Raw genomic sequence first — 20605 nt, 5'->3', positions numbered from 1 at the left:
TTCCAGAGTCAGGGGGCCACCACGGAGAAGGCCCTGTCTCGTGTCCCCACCAACCGCGCTTGTGACGCAGGCGGGATCACGAGCAGGGCCTCTCCAGATGACCGAAGTGAACGCGTGGGTTCCTAGACAGAGATGCGGTCACGGAGGTAGGATGGTCCCAAACCGTTCAGGGCTTTGTAGGTAAGCACCTGCACCTTAAATTGGGCTCGGAAAATAAATGGCAGCCAGTGGAGCTCCTTGAACAGGAGGGTTGACCTCTCTCTGTAAGGGGCCCCAGTTAACATCCTGGCTGCCTCTCTGTCACGACCCAGGCTGCAGAGCACCAATAACCATACACAGAGGCCAGAATCTATCTAATATCTTTATTAAGGAAATATATAAAGTTAATAAAAACAAGTATAGGAAATAGTCCAGAAGTAGACTTTTCAGGAAAGGTCAAAATTAGTCCAAAAAAGCAATGTCCAATATGAAATATTAAGGTCCAAAGTTGTAATCCAATAACCGAAACACTCACTTGCCAAGCAAGTGAGGGGAGATGACAAGGTCCTTTAGTCCATGAACTTGAGCAAGGCTAGGAAATAACTTGATTCTTGGCACACAAAGCTTGATTCAAGGCAACAAGGAAACGAGGAGCAAGAACAAGATCCGTGGTAATTACTTGGCGAGGTCCGGAAAACAAGGCAAGATCCGGGGAGAAAACAAGGCTGAGAACGAAGGCTTGGAACAGGAACAAAGGCTTGAAAACAGGAGTAGCTGTCCACACACGCTGCTCCGGTAGCTGACGAATTGACTCCGCAAGATTCCTTCGGGAGCAAGGAACCTAAATAGGCCTCGTTTTCCCACCAGAGAACACTTCTCTGGGGAATCAGAAACGAAAGTCAATCTCTGTGTCCAGATGTATGACTCCCTAAAATTTCTCATGGCAGCAGGCTTAATCATCTGAATGCTTTGCTGCAATTCTCAAACTCCTGCGATTAGCTTGTTGCACTCCTTTTTGCTGGAGATAATAATTACGGCGCGAAAAAGGGGGAGAACTCGACTCAGGGCTTGTTTGGCAGATTTCTGGAAGACAAGCCTCCTGCAGGTGCAAAGGCTCAATTTCTGGCTGGGATAGTTCCTTTTCTGGCTGAAATGGTGGAAAACCCAAGTTTTCCTCTTCATCATTCACAACAGCGCTAGGAACGGGACTACATGGCCCATGAGTCATCACACTATCCCCCTCCTCAAGCCCCCTCTCAAACTGGGACTCTTTCCCCGAGGCGCGAGGCCGCGGCTTGGCGGGATAGGTCAGATGGAAGCGGCGGGTTAAATCGGGGGCATGGACTGTGGAAGCGTCTTCCCAAGAACGTTCCTCGGGGCCAAAACCCACCCAGTCAATGAGATATTGTAGGCGGCGGCGGTGAAAGCGAGAATCCAAAATGTCCTGAACCTCGAATTCCTCCTCCCCATCCACCAAAACAGGAGTGGGGGCCGGCCGGTCTGCATCAGGGCGCACACCTTCCGCCGGAAGGAGCAGAGAGCGATGAAACACTGGATGAATGCGCATAGAGCGCGGAAGTTGGAGTTTGAAAGTCACGGGGTTAAGTTGCGCCACCACTGGGTAGGGCCCAATGAAACGGGCATCTAATTTCCGGCAAGGGCGATGGGAGGGCAAAAAGCGAGTGGACAGAAGAACCCGGTCTCCTACCTTGATTTCGGGGCCCGGCTGGCGATGTTTGTCAGCGTGGCGTTTATAGTCCTCCTTGGCTTGGTCCAGTTGCTGGAGCAAAAGTTGTTGCACCGCTGTGAGTTCCTGCAGCCAGTCCTCCGCTGCGGGAACTTCTGAGGTTTCAATGACAGGAGGAAAGAAACGTGGATGGAAGCCGTAGTTTGCAAAGAACGGGGTTTCTTTAGTTGAAGCCTGGACCCCATTGTTGTAGGCAAACTCTGACAGCGGTAACAGGGAAACCCAATTGTCCTGCTGGAAGTTCACATAACAGCGAAGGTATTGTTCCAAAGTTGCATTGGTGCGCTCAGTTTGCCCATCCGTTTGGGGATGGTGAGCCAAAGATAAACGAGAGTCTATGCCCAATAGTTTTTGTAGTGCTTTCCAGAACCGAGAGGTGAATTGGGACCCACGGTCTGTGACCAAACTCTTGGGCAATCCATGTAATCTGAAAACATGTTGAAGGAATAGATCTGCAGTCTCTTTGGCCGTGGGAAGGCCATCACAGGGAATGAAATGGGCTAACTTGGTAAAAAGGTCCACCACCACTAGGATCGTGGTGAATCCGCAGGAAGGTGGTAGATCAGTGATAAAATCCGCAGAGATTATTTCCCATGGGTGGGATGGGGTAGGGAGGGGATGCAGAAGCCCTGAGGGTCTTTCCCTTCTTGTCTTGGAGCGCTGGCATACTGGGCAGGTGTTGACATATTTCTCCACATCCTTGCGGATCTTGGGCCACCAGAAGTCTCTTAGGATCAAATGCATGGTTTTGAATAGTCCGAAATGCCCTGCTGGCTTGCAGCCATGACACAGACGAAGTGCTTTTTCCCTGCCCGGTCCTGGAGGGATGTAAACATGATTTCTATAGCAAAGTAGCCCATCCTTGAGCGAAAAGGGAAAACGTAGCCCTTGGCGAAGTTGGTCTTGTGCCCAAGCATCTGCTTGCTGACTAGCCCTGATTTCCTGAGCACAAAGGGGGCCTGGAGTAGAGGGAGTTGATTCAATGGGAGTGGATTTGGTGTTTCCCACTGTGAGCGTGGCAAAGTTCTCAGGTTGTAGCAGCTGGGACTCAAAGGTCTCCTTGCGCCCTGCAGCGTATTCCGGTTTCCGTGACAGGGCATCTGCTTGCTTGGTCTGGGCTGGGGTTACATAATGAATTTGGAAGTTAAAACGTTCAAAGAATAAAGCCCAGCGTTGTTGCCTCTGATTTAGCTTGCGGGCAGTTCTTAGATGCTCTAGATTCCGATGATCAGTATGGACTTCAATGGGATATTTGGCCCCTTCTAACCAATGTCTCCAAGTTTCAAAGGCTGCCTTTATGGCCAAAAGTTCTTTTTCCCAAATAGTGTAATTCCTCTCTGGTGCAGTCAATTGACGGGAAGAAAAGGCACAAGGATGGAGATGATCTCCCACTGGTTGTAGGAGTACAGCCCCAATCGCCACATCGGAGGCGTCCGCCTGCACGACAAAAGGGGTTTCAGGATCTGGATGCTGAAGGATTGGCTGGGACGTGAATAATTTCTTTAGTTGCTGGAAACCTTTCTCTGCTTGATCTGTCCAGCGGAAAGGCTGTTTCCCACGGATGCAGCTGGTGATTGGGTCAGACCAGCGGGCAAAGTCTGGAATGAACTTGCGGTAGTAGTTCGCGAACCCCAAGAATCGTTGCACCTCTTTCTTGTTGGTTGGCGCCCGCCATTCCAATACTGCTGTGACCTTTGCCGGGTCCATGGTGAGCCCTAGTGGCGAGACACGATATCCCAGGAAATCTACCTCTTGTAGATCAAAAGCGCATTTTTCCAACTTGGCATAAAGTCCGTGGTCCCGCAATCGTTGTAACACCATTCTGACGTGATTCTCATGTTCTGATTGTGATCTAGAAAACACCAAAAAATCGTCCAGGTAGATAATCAGGAACCGATCTAGATAATCCTGAAAGATATCGTTGACAAAATGCTGGAATGTTGCGGGAGCTCCACATAAACCGAAATTCATAACCAGGGTTTCGAATAAACCAAATTTTGTCTGGAAGGCAGTCTTCCACTCGTCCCCTTCCCTGATGCGAACTAGATTATAAGCTCCTCGAAGATCCAGTTTGGTGTAAACTTTAGCCCCTCGAAGCCGGTCTAAGAGGTCTGAGATCAAAGGCAGGGGATACCGGTTTCGTTTAGTGATATTGTTCAATGCTCTATAGTCCACCACCAAGCGTAGGTCCCCTGACTTCTTTTTCACAAACATCACTGGGGAAGCGGCTGGGGATTGAGAGGGTCTGATAAACCCCTTGCGGAGGTTTGTCTCTAAGAACTCCCTGAGAGCTTCTTGCTCTGGTTCAGTCAGGGAGTAGAGGTGTCCTCGCGGAATCGGGGCCCCCTCCACCAAGTCAATGGCACAGTCATAAGGTCTATGTGGGGGTAGTCTCTCGGCTTCTTTTTCATTGAATACATCCCAATATTCTGAGTACTTCTTGGGCAAGGTGATGATGGGTTCAGCGTCTGTGGCATGGCATACCTTGGCTACAAGGCAATGGTTTTGGCAATATTTTGAAGCAAACTGCAGTTCTCTGTTGGACCAGGAGATGCTTGGGTCGTGGAGTGTCAGCCATGGAATTCCCAAAATCACAGGGAAGTGAGGAACCTCGGTAACAAAGAAGGAAATCTCTTCCATGTGTTCCCTTATCCACATTCTGGTGGGTTCCGACCACTGGCTTACTGGACCTGTCTTGAGGGGGCGGCCATCGATGGCCTGCACCACACGGGCGTTCTTGAAGTCGTGATATTGTAATCCCAGAGAGTCGGCATACTCTCTGTCAATGAAGTTGTTTGTGGCTCCTGAGTCTATCATGGCATGGACCATGACGGGTCCTTTTTTTACTGACCACAAGGTGACCACTAGAAGAAATAGGACCCCGGTTGGCGGCTCTTGAGTGGGTTTTTTGACCGGGTTGGCGAGCCTCGCTACGCCCGGTCGCTGGCTTCCCCCGCCGGCTGTGCGCCAGCCGCCTCAGACGTCTTCGTCTCCGTGGAGGACGCCGCCGCCAGACGAGCGGCGGGCTTCCCTTTGGCTGGACACTCTCTGGCAAAGTGGCCCCCGTTTCCGCAGTACCAACAGAGATTTAGGCGTTGGCGACGGGCCTTCTCGGCGGCATCTAATCTGGGACACACATTGCCCAACTGCATCGGCACCTCCTCGCTTCCTCTGGGGTATGGGGCTGGTGGCGGGGGTCTCCACACTGGGCGCGGCTGGACGCCGGTGGGAGCGGGAGGTCTCGCTCCGGTCCTACCGCTCTGGCCTCGGATCCATTGTCTTCTGTTGGCAATCATGACTTCAGCTCGTAAACATTGATCAATGAGTGCTTCAAGAGAGTGTGGAGGATCCACCTTGGAGATTTCCTCCAGCATCTCGATGTTGAGACCCTCCCGAAATTGTCCTCTGAGGGCTATATCGTTCCATCCGGTGTTATGGGCCAGCACTCGGAACTCAGCTATGTACTGGGACATGGGTCTGTCCCCTTGGGAGAGGCGCCGGAGTTTGTGGCCGGCTGCCTCCAAATTGTCCTCAATCCCCCAAGTCGCCTTAATGTGATCCAAGAATTGTTGCGCTGATCTTAGATGTGGGGAGTCTTGGTCGAACAGTGCCGTCGCCCAGTTGGCCGCTGGCCCATCTAGGAGACTGTAGATCCACGCCACCTTGATGTCTTCTTGGGGAAACTCGGCATTACGGGCCTCTAGATAAGCCTGGCATTGGCGACGGAAAACATGAACCTTAGAAGCTTCTCCAGTAAACTTGGTTGGCAGCGCCAGGGCCGGGAGACGGATTCCGCGTTCCTTCAATCCCCTTATTTCTCCCTCCTGCGCATTGAGCTTATCACGGATGCGGTCCACTTCATCCTTGTCGATGGTGTAACTGAGTGGTTGGGCCCCCGGTCCGGCTCCGGTAGACATTCTGGCCTAGGTTAATTGGTGCTTAGGCTTGGCGGAGTCAAACTGTCACGACCCAGGCTGCAGAGCACCAATAACCATACACAGAGGCCAGAATCTATCTAATATCTTTATTAAGGAAATATATAAAGTTAATAAAAACAAGTATAGGAAATAGTCCAGAAGTAGACCTTTCAGGAAAGGTCAAAATTAGTCCAAAAAAGCAATGTCCAATATGAAATATTAAGGTCCAAAGTTGTAATCCAATAACCGAAACACTCACTTGCCAAGCAAGTGAGGGGAGATGACAAGGTCCTTTAGTCCATGAACTTGAGCAAGGCTAGGAAATAACTTGATTCTTGGCACACAAAGCTTGATTCAAGGCAACAAGGAAACGAGGAGCAAGAACAAGATCCGTGGTAATTACTTGGCGAGGTCCGGAAAACAAGGCAAGATCCGGGGAGAAAACAAGGCTGAGAACGAAGGCTTGGAACAGGAACAAAGGCTTGAAAACAGGAGTAGCTGTCCACACACGCTGCTCCGGTAGCTGACGAATTGACTCCGCAAGATTCCTTCGGGAGCAAGGAACCTAAATAGGCCTCGTTTTCCCACCAGAGAACACTTCTCTGGGGAATCAGAAACGAAAGTCAATCTCTGTGTCCAGATGTATGACTCCCTAAAATTTCTCATGGCAGCAGGCTTAATCATCTGAATGCTTTGCTGCAATTCTCAAACTCCTGCGATTAGCTTGTTGCACTCCTTTTTGCTGGAGATAATAATTACGGCGCGAAAAAGGGGGAGAACTCGACTCAGGGCTTGTTTGGCAGATTTCTGGAAGACAAGCCTCCTGCAGGTGCAAAGGCTCAATTTCTGGCTGGGATAGTTCCTTTTCTGGCTGAAATGGTGGAAAACCCAAGTTTTCCTCTTCATCATTCACAACAGCGCTAGGAATGGGACTACATGGCCCATGAGTCATCACACTCTCTTTGGACCAGTTGGAACTTCCGAGCCATTTTCAAGGGCAGCCCCACGTAGAGCGCATTACAGTAGTCCAGTCTGGAGGTGACCAAGGCGTGGACCACCCCGGCCAGATCAGCCTTCGCGAGGTACGGTCGCAGTTGGCGCACGAGTCTCAATTGTGCGAAGGCCCTCCCAGACACCGCCGACGCCTGAACCTCAAGCATAAGCGATGAATCCAAGAGGACTCCCAGACTGCGGACCTGTGGCTTCAGGGGGAGTGTAACCCCGTCCAGCACAGGTTGCCACCCTATACCCCGTTCAGGTTTACGATCGACCAGGAGGACCTCTGTCTTGTCGGGATTGATCTTCAGCTTGTTCCTCCTCATCCAGATAGACACAGCGGCCAAGCACTCGTCCAGCACCCGAGAGGCCTCCTTGGAATTAGGTGGAAAGGAGTAGTAGAGTTGTGCGTCATCTGCATAGAGGTGACACCCAACTCCAAAACTCCGGATGACCTCTCCCAGCAGTTTCATGTAGATGTTAAAGAGCATGGGAGACAGAGTAGAACCTTGCGGGACCCCACAGCTCAAACGCCAGGGGTCCGAGTAGGCGTCTCCCAGCTTCACCATCTGGGATCGACCCTCCAGGAAGGATCGGAGCCACGACAAAACTGTGCCCCCGAGACCCATCCCAGAGAGTCGTCCCAGAAGGATACCATGATCGATGGTATCGAAAACCGCTCAGATGTCCAAGAGAACCAACAGGGTCACACTCCCCCTGTCTAGCTCTCTACGGAGGTCATCCACCAAGGCGACCAAGGCTGTCTCGGTGCCGTGACCAGGCCTGAAACCAGACTGTGACTGATCTAGGTAGTTCATGTCATCTAGAAAGCCCTGGAGCTGGGAGGCAACCACCCGCTCCAGCACCTTACCCAAGAAAGGGAGGTTGGAGATTGGTCTGAAATTGTTCAGCACCGTGGAGTCAAGGGAAACCTTTTTAAGGAGTGGACGAACCATGGCTTGTTTCAGATAAGATGGAAAAAACCCCTGCTCCAACGATGCATTAATGATCAACACAAACCAATCAACCAGCCCCTCCCTGGCCGATTTAATTAGCCAAGACGGGCAAGGGTCCAGGGCCGACGTGGTTGCCCTCACAGCCCCAAGGACCTCCACCACGTTCTCAGGAAGAACAAGCCTAAAAGAATCCCACAAAATTGGACAAGCAGATGCTACTCCAAATATGAGAGCCATTATTTTTTAAAAGAGGTATATTACTTTAGATGCCCAAGAAAATTACTTTTCTCATTGCAAATTTGAATTTTGTCAAATGTTAAATATATGACTGAATGCTGAATGTTCAATATGTCATGTGTCCCCATGAAACATGGCATTTAGTGATGACTTATCTTTGTCTATAATTCAGGTTTAATGCTATCTTTGATTTACTAGAGAAAATGAAAGAGACTATATTAATTTGGGAAAGAAAATGCAGAGATGCATAATCTCTAGATTCTGAATGAGATAATTTCTTTTTCATTAATAAATGGATCAGAAAAAACTATTTTCACCATGTCCCTTGAATGACATGTATATATAATAAAAACCCAAATTTGATTATAAACTATAATCCTTTTTTGAAAATTAAGAGAATGCCTACGCAATCCACTGTGTTCCAGGGTGAATGTTATGTGACCAAAAACCATCACATGAAAAAATGTGTGGATAGAGGCCTGTCATAATAATCTTACTTGGCCATGAGTGATAACCTATGATATGATGAATAATCTTATGAAATGGTTTGCTTCTTATGTTTGGTCAACCACATATTATTATTATTGACATCACACAGGATCATTGTGTACACATGGCTCAGCACAAATTGAGACAGCAGAGGTGGACACTGTATGTTATAAAACCTCTTTCCTACTTTTTCCCCAAAAGATTAAAATAATTAAAACAGATAAAAATAAGCTGAACAGTTATAATAGTAAAACATTTTTAAAATAATGATAATGATGATGATGATAATAATCACTATTGATTATAATATTGAAACACTTCTGTACTGCCATGCATTTCTAAATGCAATCAAGATTTATCTGGTCTCCCATAATTCTATTCAGCCTTTGTCTGGAGCTTCTGCAAGCCCAGTAGATGATATATGAGAGAGAAGCAGAAATAGACAGATAAACCATACTTCGCTGTACTTAGAGCATAAAGAGTCAGTGACACTCCACGACAGGGCTTTACTCAAGTGTATATCAAAGGATATAGCCCCAACCCTACCAATAACGAGAATGACACAACTGCTGTATAACAGCAGCTCAAGCTGGCCTTTTGTCTCTCTTGGACTACAGGAATGTGTGTACCAGATCTCACAGGTATGTCAGGTGTTTCTTATAACAAGTAATGTCCCTTATTCGACTTCTGGAAAGCTGGTCCCTTACAGGACTGGCAGATACCCCTTATTACAAAGGAATATCTTCTATTTGAGTGTTGGGAAGCTTTTCTTTTTATATAGACAAAACAAGATGCAAACAAAAAATCCTATATTTTCAGATGTACACATCATGTACATGATGAATGTGGACAATGTGTTAATTTTATAGAGAGAGACATGGCTAAAATGATAGAAACCAATGCTTCCATATGGTATTTTTGGTAGAACACAAACTTGGTTCTCAACAACACATAGAACATAAACTTGCTAACAGCTACTTCCTGATTGTCTAGTTTGCTTGTCATGAATTTATACTGCCCCATATTGCTCTTTTGAAAACCTGGGAACACTATGTACCCCTATACTGATCTAAGTATGATGCAGGTCTGTGTTCGATTGTCTGAGTGCCCATCACATCCGTGATGTTTAAATGGTTTACTCACATGACCAGCAAGAAGTGGGAGCAGTGGAAACACTGAAACAGAGAAGCTGACAGCCCAGCTGCCCAGATGTAGTTGTGGCCCACCAGGACAACAGCCCTTGATTCAGCATTTATCATGCATAGCAGACTTCTCCAGATGTTTGGGCCGCAACTCTCAGAAGCCCTAGTCAGCTTGTTCAATGTTCCAAAACACCCGGAGGCATGATCTATAGGATTGCCTCCTCTTGTACAATCCACCCCAGAGACATAGGTCCTCTGGAGAACAACTACTCCAACCAGCCAGAACCTGACTGGCAATTGTCACCCAGAGGACCTTTTCATCAATTGCCCCAAGACTGTGGGATGACTTGTCGGCGAAGCTATTACAGCTACATCAGTGTCAGAATTTAAGATACCACTGGAGGTCTATCCCTTTTGGCAGGCCTATCCAGTTAATTTTTAATGGGGAATTTTAATATTTGTTCCATGCATTTTAATATGTGTATTTTATACAAATATGTTTTAATATATGCATTTTATTGAATGTGTTATATTGAAGATGGTGGTGGTGGTGATATATTTTAACTGTGTTTTTTCCCCACCTTGAGCCATGAGGAGAGGTGGATAACAAATAAAACATTATTATTATTATTTTATTATGACACAGCAAACAAGATAGATATGCTGGATTTCGTATCACAAAATCACAAGTCGAACACTTCCCAAGTGTCTAGGACTGTATGATGTATTTTCGGATGATGCGCGCAGATCCCAGTAGGGTGGCCTTTTGCAGTTGGCAGATCGTAATTTTGTCAATGTCTATTGTTTCCAAATGCTGGCTGAGATCTTTTGGCATGGCACCCAATGTGCCCATCTTATTAATATGATTATCTTAAGCCTATCTGGAGAATTCTAATGTTCTACCCCAAACTTTAACCTATATTTATGACTCAAAATCACTTATGTCAGTCAACTCCCTTATGTATCTCTGTATCATTTTGCTTTGAGATTCATGAATTGCCCCTCCTATGCACCTTTTGTGTGAAATCAATCCGATTGAAATTACTAGCACTCACTGCTAGTCAGGTGACTTTGCAGAAGTATTGCAGAAATCTTAATCTTGGCCCACTTTTTTTTGTATCTTTTCCTATTCATTGACACATTCAATATCAGTGCATTTGACCTCTTTGATAGATCTGCTTATTTCTGTAAGTTACTCTTGTCTTCTGAACTGTATCCTGCACCTATGTCCACTTTAGTGCTGACAGTAAATAAGATATACACAGAGTATATTGTATATTTTTTCAGCTGTTCATGAATAGTAAATTTTACCCCAAACCTGTGAAACAGGTTTTATTTAATGTTCTTTTTCAAATATTCTCATTTGTGGGATCCTTAAATAAAAGAAGAGCAATAAACATGCCAAAAATGTGTTGTTATGATATTTTGCATGAGTCTTGTCACTCTGATGTGTGGGTCTATATTTCAGACTCAGTCAGATTAAGATAAAGCACAGAAAGTACAGCTGCAGGATCTCTTTAGACAGTATGGCAAAACATGTGCAAAGTAATTCCAGGTGCATGAAAAATAATATTGGGGCAGAGCATAGAAAAGAATTGGGGTCAGAGGGAGTGGAAAAGAACATTTGTGCAATTTTTTATTTACAGATAACAGTGTGAAAATGTAAAGCTAGGCCTTTTCTCCTTTCTCTCTTATTATGCAAACATGCATGTATATTTCTATAAATACAAAAGGTTACTTTATTTAGAGTTGAACCTTGGGTTTTGGGTCAAAAGGATCACAGCCATACAGGCTAAACAAGAAGATAAGGTAAATGCATAAGATGCTAATATAATTTCCCCCTTTTCATAGATATGTGCATTCTTAGGGCCACCATGGATGAGTAGAAATAAATTTTGCCTATACATTTACCCTCTAACCTCCCTCTAAAAAAAGAAGGGACACTTATACCTAGTCCAGATAGAAAACCCTCTGAGTTATTAGAGAATTTTAAAATAAAGAAAACTTAAGCAGTACTTTATACATTTAAAGTAGAACTCATACAGAATCTAAACTGTGGAATTAATGCAGTTGGTTTTTTTTAATGTATGTATGAGTGCATACATTAATTCCCTATAATACAACTCAAGGTGATGGCTACGATTATATGACCATCATAAAACAACAATCCATTAATAGATCCCCTTAGTTTGATTATACATTGCCTGAAGAAGTGCTTCCATATATCTATCTGTCTTGCATCTCCCATCATTCAACTTCTTTGGGTGAACCCATGCTCTAGTGAAGTGGTTTTCAACCTGTGGGTCCCCAGATGTTTTGGCCTTCAACTCCCAGAAATCCTAACAGCTGGTAAACTGACTGGGATTTTGGGGAGTTGTAGGCCAAAACACCCGGGAACCCACAGGTTGAGAACCATTGCTACCGTGACTTGGGAGATTGTATTCTAAACTAAAGAACTCCAACTTCCTCACTGTGAGAGCTGTTCGGCAGCTCCAATGCTATGGTTCTATGATTCTTTCTTTACAGGAGGCTTGCTCCTGGTCTATATATCAACAGTGTGTCAGGATTGTCACACACACAACATGGAGTCATTTTGATAACTGGTATTGGAAACATATTAGATACATTTACATCATGCATGACAAATGGCTGCCTTGGTATAGGAATTACATATGACATTAGGCTTAGCATTCACGCGGTACCAAAGTAGAATTCATGAGCTCCAATATTGGAAATCTGTAGCTATCTTCCAGGTTTGAAAGCCCTTGCTTTCTTGGAAGGTGTCATCTCTTGTGAAGGTGAAAAAAAGTAGCATTTTTGGAGACTTTCTTTTGAGAACCAATGCTTTTATGAGGCCTGACAACATTCTGTCATCGGTTCACAATCAGAATATAAAGAATTATGTTTAAAATTAGAACCTACAGATTTCTGTTCCCCAGTCAGGATAACACAAATACATGTACATCACTACTTTTATTGCATTGTGCCAATTTACCCTGAAACCCTGGTTAGGAATACAACTGTACTTTTCTCCTGATCGTCCCGAAGAAATGGACTGATGTTCATCCAGACTGACAGTATTTTATGAATTTAGCATCACATGTATATTGCATGGTGTCAAGTGTGTGGCAATGCATTTAGATTATGTGCACTCTTGTCAGCGAACAGCTGGCTCTCTGCTTTCATCGCGGAAGGCGCACATGCTGGGTGTAATGACAGCCTGTTCTGTGATACCTGTATTGTATGGAGTTTGGAGAAGGACCAGCTGTTTGCCCACAGACCAAATGCTTTTGGGGGCATTGTTAGCATGGTAACACTTTTGGCTCTTCATCAAAAGTCATTGGGGCCTCTTAATAATAAGCTGACCACAAGGCTGACAACTAAACCAGTGCTAGTGAATCTAATACATCTTTCTTAAGTCAAAAAGGAAAGATTGTATTAAAGGAAGTTGATGTGAGGAAAAGAGGGTTTACCTACTGCAGCAAAAAACCAAAGCTACACATGATATTAAATGTAGCAGAAAACATAGCACTGTGTTATGAATTACAGACTGAAGTGTTAGTGTCATACAGAGTTTTGTCCCACCACCACAACTGGCAAAATGTGACAGAGTAACTCAACAAGGGTATTATGGAGTAGTAGTAACATTTTTTTACAAGCTTAAGGAAAAACTTGATAAAATGGGGATGGATAGCAGACATGAGATTGACTTCCAGGATCAGATTATCAGAGGCATATGTTTGTTTAAACATACCTTTAAATCCTTAAATATACACAAAATAAAAATTTCAAAGTAACTTGTGATAAAATTGTAAATGTCAGACATAAGTGGAGAATGTGTGTACTTTGTAGGGAATCTTGATGAGTTTGTTGTGAATTTTGATATGGGCTTACATTCTAAATTAATGAACAGATCAGCACAAAATAATCCTTCATGTTTTTCAAACTTCCCATTAGACACATTGAAATATGTACAGTGCAGTTTGATTCCAGCCCTCCCCTCAATGAATATCAAAATCCATGGATGTTGAAGTTCCATTATATATAATGATGAAATAAAATGGTGTCCTTTATATAAAATGGCAAAATTAGCATTTGATTTTTAGACTTCTTAAAAATAGTTGTAAGCACTTGATAGTTCAGTCTGTGGATGCAAAATTCATGAATATGGTGGACCAACTGTATCCAGAAATGCATTTTTAAATAAAGACATTTAAATAAACACTTTCATGTGAGAAAACATATTTAAATGCATTTAAAAGGGCATGTTGATCTGCAGGTCAACTTTTGTGTGGATTTTTCCACATAAGGTAAAGGATTGGAGAGATTAGGTGATGGACCCACAAGTGTATAATATAAATTGGAAGTTGACTGATGTATCCATCTTGGATAACCTTGTATGCAGATTATTATTATTATTATTATTATTATTATTATTATTATTATTAACTTTATTTCTATCCCCATTACTCTCCATAGGGACTCAAGATGTCTAACAAACACACACACACACCTAATAAAAATATAAAATAAGACAGACCCAAAAATGTAAAAATACAATGAAATATTTGTGGGTGGATACACAAGTTAAAATAAAGTACCAAAATACCTTAAAACCAATGAAAGCCCATCATCCCCTCAAAATTCCTACCCACAACCTCCCCAGCAGTGTGCCTTCACCAATGTATGATGGCAAAGAATAGACTGGGATGTGGGAGAAATTTTCCTCCACCATCTTTTTTTTTATTAAAAAAATGGACTTAGCTAATGTTGCAGCTTTTCTACTGAACACAAACGCTCTGTGGTTGAAAACCAGTTTCTGAGTTTGTGATGTATCCTATAGAAGAAAGAAATTTCATCTGATAACATGGTATATTTGGGGGGAAAATCACATACAATTCACTCAGAAGAACACAGAAGAATATGTACATTAATCTGCTCATCTGGAGAAATGTGCACCAATCTGCTTAAAAAGCAACACCAAAAATCCCCCTATAATCACCAAAAACAGTGGTGGACAGAGACAAAAAACATGACAAATCTGCCCATTCCTGCAAATCCAGTTGATATTTGTATGGCTTCATTAATGGGAAGCAACAGCCATCAATCCTCTTCATTAGTTTAATAGAGCTACTGAATAAATTTGGGATAGTGAGTTGACATGTACATTTCATCCATTTAATGATTCTATTCTCGTAGAAATACCATCAACTCCGCTGGACTGGTCACATTGTCCGAATGCCTGATCACCATCTTCCAAAGCAGTTACTATACTCCCAACTCAAGAATGAAAAACAGAATGTTGGTGGACAGGAAAAGAGATTTAAAGATGTGCTTAAAGCTAACCTGAAAAACTGTGACATAGACACCGAGAACCTAGAAGCCCTGGCCCTTGAGTGCTCTAACTGGAGGTCAGCTGTGACCAGCAGTTCTGCGGAAATCAAAGAGGCATGAATGGAGAGCAAAAGGGAGAAACGTGCCAAGAGGAAGGTGCATCAAGCTAATCCTGATCGGGACCTCTTTCCACCTAGAAACTGATGTCCTCACTGTGGAAGAACTTGTGGCTCAAGAATAGGGTTTCACAGTCACCTACATATCCAACGCTAAGGCACTGCACTTGGAAGGCCATCATACTCAGACAGTGAGGGATCACCTAAATAAAGTGTAGAAACTGATAAGATTCAGTTCATTATCTTTGCATGGCCAAAAACAGCACCTCTGTATCACGCATAAGCAAGCAGAAATAGAAAGCATTTGCCTAACCCGTTCCTTTAAATTAATGAGGCAAAAAGTCCATAACGATTGATCAATTACTCCTTTATTTTTCCATCAAATAGCCTTATGATCAAGATGTCTGCATTTCTTTCTCCTGTCTTCTCCTGTACTGAAAGACCAAGCCTATGTTTTAACACTATCAATGCAGGATGAAAAGACAGTGCAATAGACTAACAACCCAACCCCACAACTATGATTGCAGATACAGCTGTTGTAACAGGTGAACATTATCCTGTGTTGTGTGTCACAAAAGAAGCTTGCCAACTACCCCTTTTGTCATGCTCACATTCATAGGTGAAGTTTGACTACAACAGTGCCTTCCGTCCAGCAAATTCTCCTCCCTACCTTCCAGAGATGGATTGGTTTTCACAAAGCAGACACAATGGGGTATGCTTCCAAGCATTTCTGTTCAGCAATGCCTAGATTTTTTTTTAAAAAAACCTGACCTTCCATACATGATAATTATACTTGTAATATGGTTTTCATTGTTCTCTTCCTGCTTGTATTTCAGTTAAGAAAATTCAGAGACAGATGTAACAGCTGCTGCAACTGCTGGAAACTAAGCCTTTTTCATATTATTTTTTTATAAAAAATTCCACCCCTACCAACCATCCATGCACTCTCCTACAGTTACAACACGTTCAGAGAACACAGAGTTCAAAGGCATACTGAAAGGTCCAATGTTAGGGAACAGATATTTGAGTCCTTGCATCCAGACTTCGTGCCTTTACAGAACTCAGGTCAACTGTAAGCTTCAAATAACAATTAAAAATAGCACCTAAAAGCATTCTTTAGGTGCTTTCTTTTCTTGTTCTTTGCCTTTTCTTCAGTGTTGCACACCTGTCATGGAAAATGTCAGCTATGAATTCAGCACTAGACTTCAACACATGATTTCCTTTATAGTCAGTGGCACATTTGGTTGATGATATCCAAAGGAAGAGGAAAGTCAAGATATTGCTCATGTACTCTTGGGTTTCATATTTCCTTGGCTGCGCATCTAGTTCAAGAATATCTGAAATCACAATTCAAATGTTAAATTTCTGAAGTACAGATCCGTTTTAATATTTGTGTGTGTGTGTGTGTGTGGTGATTTTCATTTATATATCTATCTGATCCAGACAAAACAGAGCAGTGTTGGCCAAGAATCAGTTTTTAAAGGTCTCTCTGCACTGAAGGTTGGATTAATTTTTTTATCTTATATATCCCAGAGCTACATGTTATTATATTGCACATGCAATTTATATATGCATTTATTCCTTCCAAAATAAATAAATAAATGTCAGTGAGATTTTTTTTTTGCCCAGGTCCATACTTTTCTCAGAAACCAATATGGGAGGGACACCAGCTTCTTTGTGCTATTGCATTATGATCTAGTGACCCTGAAAATAGGGTCACAAGGAGGTCTACCTGCTAACTGGAAAACTAATCAATATAATTCCACTATGGAGTTGGCACGTGCTCAACAACGTAAACACTCCCTCTCCCCACTCTTCATCCTTGTCTGTGGGTCTCCTTTGACTGAATATAAATGCTAAATTTCAGTATTCATGGGGAATATTACTCTGCAATATTTTTGCTTTGCACACTCAGGTGAAGACAAGCAGAAGCATAATTTTGCATTGCTATATATGATCATTTTTCTTCATATGATAGCTGGTTTTGATTTGATTTGATTTTAGGCAAAAGCTAGGATGTGACTTCTTTTTTGTGACAAGGAGCATTAACAAATTTTTAAAATCCCTTCAATGCTGAAAAATCTAGCAGCATAACAATTTTGAATTTAACTACATAAACTAGAGAAACTCCATCAAATCAACCTGGAGTTGCATTTGATTCAGATCAGGTGCTTTGATTGTGGAGGAGAGCAAGACAAAGGGTAAAAGGTCACTGGTGACTAATTTTCTGAAAACTAGCAGCTTGTGTAAGTAATAGAACATTTATTGCATTTCTCTGTCATCCCAGCAATGAGTTAGAAAATCCATAAGAATTCCCAGCTCTAGCCTTTATTAAGGTATAGCCCTGGATTAGTTTAATGTCCAATTTAAAGTCACTACTTGGTCCTACTTTGCTTACTTTTCTATACATGAATCATTTTCTCATCACGTTATTTCCGCCTGCATCAAGTTACCCCATCTCCACCTGTAAAGAAAAAATAGTTTAAACATTTTTACTGAATAAGGTTTGGTTATTTTAACAGTCCAAACACTAATTTTCAGTAGAATATATATTCTGAAGTATATTAGAAAATATATTTCCTCTGCTGCTACATAACATATATATAGGCCTTAAAGTTATCTTAATTAAAAGCTGTAACAGGTAGCTATTTTTGATTTAGAGTAGATAACTGAATGGTAACATTATAACTGGATTTTGGAAGAAATGTTTTGAGTTATAATATAGAAACACGGGGCTTTAATAGTTCATTAGCCTTCAGTGCTTTGGCATCAGGGCAAATACCTTAGCTCTGAGCAATCAGACTATCAGCCTGCTTTACAGTATGAATGGTGCTGAGGTTATATGGAAAATAGCAGACAATATTGATAAATACTTACCCGGCCCTCCTTCCATCAGACCCTCAAACTCCTGTCCATCCTATTTACCTGTTTGCTTTAATTGTATGATTTATATTCCACATTGCTCCCAAAATCAAATTCACATCAGCCTTTTTTAATGCTATTTCTAGAAAACAGTGGGGTATAAATAATGATGCTGTTACTACTAATTCATCATTATCATTACATCATCCATCATGTTCAGCTCTACATAAAGTAACACCATCCCATCCTGAATGCATTTGATCTTTCTCAATTTGAGAAGATAAGCAGGAATATACTTCATTAGAACTTAGGAGACCATCACAGATATAGATACACCTAGAAAAGAATCCTGGCTGAAATTCTGAAGAGCCAATAGATGATACCTGGCAAAGGTGGCAGTACTGATCTAGGTGGAGCTGTAGCCTGATTCTATGAATCAGTTTCCTATGTCTTAACTCCTAAGACTTGGTCCTAGCATTACATGCATGATATAGTATTAGTCATTCATGGTTAAATAATTTTGAATAATAAATAATAATTTCTCCATCAAAGTGAATGGAATGTAACCCCATTATTAAGTTATGGGGACATTTTGGTTCCTAATTTACATGCATGCCAAATAAACATACAATAAAATAGAGAGACTTTGGAGTGTAAAATACTCTATTTGCTAATGTATATGTGAATAATATTTCCCATTCATACTGGGTGGGAAATGTAGCAGCTACGGGTCAATTTCAAAAATAAAAATAGATATTAATAAAATTGCATTATTTGAGGCATCAGTAGGTTAAATGTTTTTGAATATTTATACAAAACTGTAATTTAAGATAATAATGAGACTTTAATAAGATAAGACTGTCCAACTCTGAATACTTATATACTCAAGTATAAGCTGACCTGAATAGAAGCCAGCCAGGACCCTCACTCGAGTATAAGCCGAGGGGAGCTTTATAGGCTTATACTTGAGTATATACAGTAAGTAATGTTGCTAACTATCCAAGGTTGTCCTTTCAATCTTCTGTGTCTTATTGAGAAGTTGTGGATGGTGGTGTAGGCTGACCTTCCATGATGATGATTGGGCAAAGAAGGCTAATTCCACCAAATTATACTTGCCTAAATTTGAATCCAGCTCTTTGTATTTGTTCTCTGCACAGCACAATGACAAAACACTCATTGACATACCCGCTGGCAGGAACAGTCTCAGTTAATTCTGTGTCGCCCCATTTTTTCAGTTGCCGACTGCCCACAAAGTGCAAAAACAGTTTGCACTCAACTGATTTATCAAGGAGACGAGAAGGGGGATGACATCTTACCCTTGTGAGCAGGCTTAGACAAAAGCAAGCTGCTGTAGCTTCTCTTATGTCAGGAATTCCCAAAGTAAGGCTCATGGGTTGGATATGGCCCTCCAAAGTCATTTACCCAGCCCCACCTTAAACTTTAGACTTAGGGATGCTCTTTGTCTGAAATGATCTGAAGTCACACACCAACAACAATCCTAATTAACTTGACTATCTCACCAGCCAAAAGTAGACCCACGCTTCTCACTGAAAATACTGGTAATTTTATGTTGGTTAAAATTGTTCTTCATTTTAAATATTGTATTGGTCTTTCAAATTGTTTGCACTACAAGTAAGATCTGTGCAGTGTACATAGGAATTCATTCTTGTTTTATTCAAATGATAGTTTGGCCCCACAACAGTCTGAGGGACTCTGACCTGGCTCTCTGCTTAAAAAGTTTGAGGACTTATATTATCCTATGTCAACTGTTCTTTCTCATTAATAAATTTTGCCATCTTAACAAACTCTAAGCTTGCTTGGTCCAATATGTTCTAGTTTTTCTGTGAAATGTTGAAGGGTATGCAGAAGTCTAAAAATTAAACCTCTATTTTTCTGGTTCCATCAAATATGCGCACACATTCAGAGGAAAGGGGACAGGGCTTGCTGATGTTGGCTTAAGTATCTGGATCTGGTTATTTTTGGCTTTCTGCAGAATCCTAAGCATTCTGAACAACAGCATTCCGAACATAGTCAAAGTCATACAGAAAGGAAACCACAAGCATGAAACCTGTTGCTTCTTAATATGGAATAGGCTTTGCCAATATGTTAATTTGCAATCTAAATAGAGGCACATCAACTTTCAGTTTGTCCTTAGTGACCCAGTGATGCAAAGGAAGGAAAGAAGGCGTAGTCAGGTACTAATATTTTGTGGGCTATTAATAGTAGTAATTGAGAGCAATTTTATGAAAACCTCTCTAACAGTATTAATTAGAATGCAACATTAATGCTACTGAGAAATACCACTTATTAGTTTCTTTCAGTAGAGGGATGGAGGGTGACATGGCACACCGCATCCTGAACACTGGACCTTTTGCAAGGCAAATGAAAGGAAGTAGTCTCGGATTAAGAAGTGTTAAGTATCAACACCTCCATTTGAACTCAATAGCAGCCACAGTTGCCCAGCACCTCTGAAAACTAAACCAATATTATTTAAAACAACCATTGATTTTGGATGGCCTTTTTAAAATGCTGTTATAGAGCTTGGTTTTTTTTTCAACCCCAAATTGGAAGCACTCGACAGTTTTTGAAAGACAGACCTTAATTCAGCATCTTGAATTTGGCAAGCAGTAACAGTGCTGTTTCTTTTTGAAATGTTGACCCATCCACTAATTACAAAGTTTGAGCTGGGATGCAGCAGTCAAAATTTCAATTTGCTTTGGATTTACTTTCAGGGTGAATTTAGCATACTTATTCTTAAACTGTTGTTGTGGAGAGTGCAATAACATCCATGTTTGGGGACCCCGTGGATTTTTCAAAGATAAATACAGTT

The 20605-nt window shown here is 42.2% G+C and overlaps 1 long non-coding RNA gene across 1 annotated transcript; it reads right to left on the bottom strand.

Moving 5' to 3' along the window:
- Positions 1–15263: 15263 nt before the first annotated feature.
- Positions 15264–20328, bottom strand: LOC134299666 (uncharacterized). Its single transcript, XR_010006927.1, has 2 exons — positions 17312–20328; positions 15264–16250 (listed from the first exon to the last, which is right to left on the bottom strand). It is a non-coding gene; the product is annotated as an uncharacterized LOC134299666 (long non-coding RNA).
- Positions 20329–20605: the final 277 nt, after the last annotated feature.

This window comes from Anolis carolinensis, chromosome 5 (genome assembly GCF_035594765.1).
Source record: "Anolis carolinensis isolate JA03-04 chromosome 5, rAnoCar3.1.pri, whole genome shotgun sequence".
NCBI classification, from domain to species: domain Eukaryota; kingdom Metazoa; phylum Chordata; class Lepidosauria; order Squamata; family Dactyloidae; genus Anolis; species Anolis carolinensis.
Note: the sequence above shows the minus strand (reverse complement) of the source record. Positions and strands in the feature narration are given on the sequence as shown.